This window comes from Psammomys obesus, unplaced genomic scaffold (genome assembly GCF_907164565.1).
Source record: "Psammomys obesus unplaced genomic scaffold, mPsaObe1.curated_primary_1811, whole genome shotgun sequence".
NCBI lineage: Eukaryota > Metazoa > Chordata > Mammalia > Rodentia > Muridae > Psammomys > Psammomys obesus.
Window position 1 is genome coordinate 10,613,585 of NW_026596091.1, and position 4,930 is coordinate 10,618,514.

The 4,930-nt window shown below is 43.1% G+C and overlaps 1 protein-coding gene across 2 annotated transcripts in view; it reads left to right on the forward strand.

Annotated features, from left to right (window-relative positions):
* Ntn4 (netrin 4) overlaps positions 1–4,930 on the forward strand; it is a 105,404-nt gene that overhangs the window by 35,811 nt on the left and 64,663 nt on the right. The gene's annotated exons all lie outside the window — the stretch shown is intronic.

Genomic DNA, 4,930 nt, shown 5'->3' on the forward strand with positions numbered 1-4,930 from the left:
TATATATATATATATATATATATATATATATATATATATAAAATCAAGGACTAATTTAATAGTTTTTAAAAGTAAAAAAACAAAACAATTTGCTTTCTTAGTTCTAAGTCCCCATTTGACTTTTCTTCTTAAAATGAAATCTGAGGAACAGTGCCTTCATTTGTTTATCTAATGGTGCTTATGAAGTACTATCATGTGCAGGGGACTATGCCAGAGCCATAAGTGCTAACCAAAGAAGATCCCGACCTCTGCTCAGGCTAATGTGTTCAGACAGCAAATAGGCACCAACAGTGAACGCCTGGAGCAAGTTCCAAGGGTGTCCACAGGGTGGGTTACCAATTCCCAAATGAAAACATTTCCCAAGACAGCAACTGATTCATGGAAGGCAGACTTATACTCTCTCTCTCTCTCTCTCTCTCTCTCTCTCTCTCTCTCTTTCTCCTCTCCCCTCTTCTCCCCACTGCCCCAGTTTCTCCCTCTCCTTCTTCCTCCCCACACCCAACTCCTGCCCTAGGATCATGTTTCACAAATGACTATGATACACCAGGGACAGGAAAACTTGAAGTATGGGGCAGTATGTAAGACAGGAGTTCATTTTTGGAAGAACTCCTTCATTGCTATGCACTCGATGTCTGGTTAATCCTTCTTCTGTTCATTCTGCTTTTTTGTGCCCAGCTCAGAGTGAAACAAAAACAAAAACAAACAAAGAAAAAAAACCATAGACTGCCGTTTTTACTAATTCTCAATAAACTGCATTGCTTAGGGGTGGTTTGTTGTTTGCTTGTTTGTTTATGAGACAAAGGGTTTGTTTTGGCTTATAGTGCGAGAAGATAAAATCCCTCATGGTGGGGAAAGTCTGGCAGCGGGAGAGGGATGCTGCTGGACACACTGAATCAGCAGGCAGGACAAAAGGGAACAGGAAGTGAGCACCAGCTTATTCCAGCTATGTTTTGTATATGTGTAAATTCTGGAAAAGAAAGAGAATTCCTTCTTTTTTTCACAGCTCTTTAAGGATTACTTACTAATACCAGGGCATAAGAAGAAGCAGAACCTGAGCTGAGAATCTACAGCCACAGGTGACGAGTTAGGGAGCCTTGTAGGAGTCAGACAAGCCCAGCATGGTGGCACAGGCCTTTAATCCCAGCACTTTGGGGCAGAGACATGTGGGTCTCTGTGAGCTTGAGGACAGTCAGGGTTATGTAGTGAGACCCTGTCTCCAAAATACAATACAAAACAACAACAAAAAACAAACAAGAAAGAGATGGGGGAGAGAGAGACAGAGAGAGAGGGCAAGGGACTGTATAGGAAAGGGTCCAAGATTCATTCAGAAGAGCAGATATTTTTAAATTATGAATTTTCTTTGCCCCACTGATTTTACTTGTGGAAGTTAGGGAAAAAAAACACATTTCACTTACAGTGTTGTTCATTGTATTTGGTTACATGGAGAAGGAAACAGCTTCATTGCCTAACAATGGCAGCCTCGATAAATAAATTACATCATCCATCCAATGGCATTCTAAGCAGGTTTTTTTGTTTTTTTGTTTTTTGTTTTTTAAACTGTGTGGCAATGCTTCCCACTCACTCTTCTGCATCAGAATTGGGCCTACTGAAACTCAGATTGCTCAACCAAGCTTGTAGAGTTTCTGATTTAGTTGACTTGAGATAGGGCTCAAGAATTTGCTTTTCTAAGAAAGTCTCCAAGGACTATACTTTCAGAACTACTGATGTAGAAGCACATTTTCTTGACTTGGAAGAATGCTCACGAATTGTATAGAAATTGTTGGCATTATATGCAGGAGTTTAGTGGAAAGAAATTATTGAGTTCACGCTCCTGGCTGTCATTGGTGAAGCATAATGTGGGTAATAGCTGTCTTCTAAAGTTTCAATGACATATTTTTCATTAATGAGCAGAAAAGTTGGTAAGTAAAACATAATAAATTATTCAGTTGAAGGGAGAATTGTGAGGCACGGGATATGGGCTCTAGCAGGCTGGAAGGAAGCTTACCCTTGCTCAGGAGTCCTTGCTCCTGACTCTTAAGGTGCCCCTGTTGGAAGTGCCATTCAGAAGCAGTTGGAGGCAGATCAGCGATGAGTCAACCTACCCCTCTTCATGGGGACAAAACAAGAAGAGGCTTCTGGGAATCAGAAGGCTTCCACACTGCCTTCTCTGCAGTAGTGGCACACACAGCTCCTGGGTGGGACCCAAGGGCCACCTGCCAGGACTTTGCAGCATCTGGATTGGCGCTCTGCTCTCTTTGTTTCCTGATGTAGGCTAGATCCCCTTCCCAGAGTATCAGATTAAGGTGTCTCCTCTCTGGGGGGGGAAATAAAGATTTCACGGTTTAAATTCCCGTTCCCTTTTGTGTCTGTGGCACTCTGCTGTCTCCTTTCCAGCACGCAGCCTCAGGGGTCATGATGTCCCTGCCCTGCTGATAGCGGCCTGCCAACTGTGGTGTCATGCACACCCAGCACAGAGCTGCCATTCAGCCTCCCTGGGCAGGGTGCAGGAAGCGAAAGGGCCTCTAAGTTTCCCCAAACCTTCACAGATCTTCCTCCCCTCCTGCGGGCGGGCGGGCGCAGAACAACTCTCAGGATGAAGGGTGGAGAGGGAGAGGGAGTCAGGATAAAATGTCAAGGGTAAACACGTGACCGGAACAGACTGCAAACAGCTGCCACCAACGTCCAGGAAAAGGAAGGGTGGGCAGACAGCACAGGGGTCCGCAGTAGGCATTGCTTGCCTAGCGCTGGGTCATGCCTCTCCATGCCTGCATGGAGAGATAACAGAAAGGCTAGTGTCTGGGGTGATGCATTGAAAACTGGTCTCATTTGCAGCCCATGACGGCTCCAGCTTTGGGGAGTTTTGTTTGTTTGTTTAGTGTTTCAAAATATGAAGTATGTTCTGATTTCTGTCTTTTAAAAGCAAAACTTATTCCTACAATGACTCTCAATAATGTGACATACTGTTTGTTGGAAAATTAAATTCCCCACTGCGTCATTTTTCACCAGCTTTACATGTAGATTAAAAAGGGGGTGGGCAGAATACTTTTAAGATAAACTTCATCTAGATTTGAGATGTTTAAAAATAATTAGAAATGCATACACCGGTCAGTGAGTAAACATGGCCTTTGCTGCCTGTGTCCAGGTTCTTACCTCTCCCCTTGGGATGCTGCATTGTGAGATTCAGCATGGAGCCTATATAAGGATTCTGTACAGACACAGGGTGCTTAGAATCTCACTATTGCTCAGGTTCAAAGGGTAATTTTGTAATTAAGTCACTTACCCCCCCCCAAAAAAAAAAAACCATTAAACAAAGTGCCAGGATGTTTCCTGTGACACTGGGGTTATCTCCAAGAATCTTTCAGTCTACCCTCGGAAGACAATGGATCAATAAACAGCTACAAGCAGACTGTCGGGTACTAAGTACTGATACTGTAAGTACCGTTTATTGTTGGTACTACAGGTATTTACTTATGCAGGGATAAGTACTTACATAAGTACTTCTACTATAAGTACCAAATATTGAAATCAGGCAAGGCCATTGAAAGACTGTATTTTATTCTGAAGAAAATGGGTCTTTGTCAGTCCGAGGAGGAGGAGGAGGATGGCTAAGCAGGAGTGTAAAGTAATCCGGCTTTCTTTTTTATAATGGAGAGTCATTCTGGCTAGTATATAAAGGCAAAGCATACATTGAATCCTGCCCCAAGTAGTGTAATATTTTATGAAGAGTAGTTTTATCCTTATAGGCATGGAGGTAAGGTTCTGCCCAGTTGATTCCTGCCTTTTTGTGCTTTTGTTATAAATACATTTCTTTTTGGGAGGGAGAGATGGGACGGAGTGATACGGGGTTTCTCTGTGCAGCCCTGGCTGACCTGGAACTCCCTCTGTAGACCAGGCTGGCCTTGAACTCAGAGATCCTCCTGCCTCTTCCTCCTAGTACTGGGATTAGTTTGTGACAGCATGCCCGGCCGTTTCTTGCCGTCTTTAGAGAAAGTTTACAATGTTTATCTCTGTGTGTGAGTGCTTGGCTTGCATGCATGTGTGTACACAACTGGATTCCTTGAAACTGGAGCTGAGATGTTTGTGAGACGCTGTGCCGGGACTGGGAACTGAACTCGGGTCCTCTCTATGAGCACCAAGTACTCTAAATTGATGAGCCATCTCTTCAGCCCTCCTAAAAGCCATTTCTAAAGTGAAGGTTTTGTACCTAAAGCATTCCTTAAGAAAATGTATTTTTCTATAAAGTCACTTGGACACAGTTCCCCTACGTGGTAGTCGTTCTGAAACCCACATTTGATAATTACGATTGTACTACTCAGCTATCAAAATATGTCTGCTTTCTATTTATTGTTGTTAGAGCTTTTAAGTCCTTGGAGCCTAGAAGATACTCAAGATCTCGCAAGCCTAATACTCAAGCTTGCCTAAAAGTGTATTCTATTTCTTTATAACACCTTATGGAATAAGCATGTTTTCAAAATACTGTGTCAACCTACTACAAAATTTCTTCTATCCCTTGGTTGCCATTGGCAGGGTTGTCTTCCAGCCTTGCTCCTCCGGGTAACAGGCAAGTGGGGGGTTGTGTGCCGCCCACACCACAGCTCCTTTATGAACCCTGTATACTGTAGAGACTCACACAAGGCTGAAGGTTTCCCGAATTCTACCCATCTGAGCCTTCTTCCCTCTAGCTTCCTTCTCCAGACTTCAGAATCCATCTGTGACCTGCACAACAAAAGCAGTCTCAACCACACAGTGGTCCAGCCTAGAGTGCGTCCAGCCAGCTTGATCACTTCCTTCCTTACACTTGGAGTTCAATGACATCTGCCCCATTTTAGAAGTCAATCTGCCCTCAAGGGCAGTATTTTTATCATCTGTAGGGATGGTTTTGTTTTTATTTTATTTTATTTTATTTTATTTTATTTTATTTTATTTTATT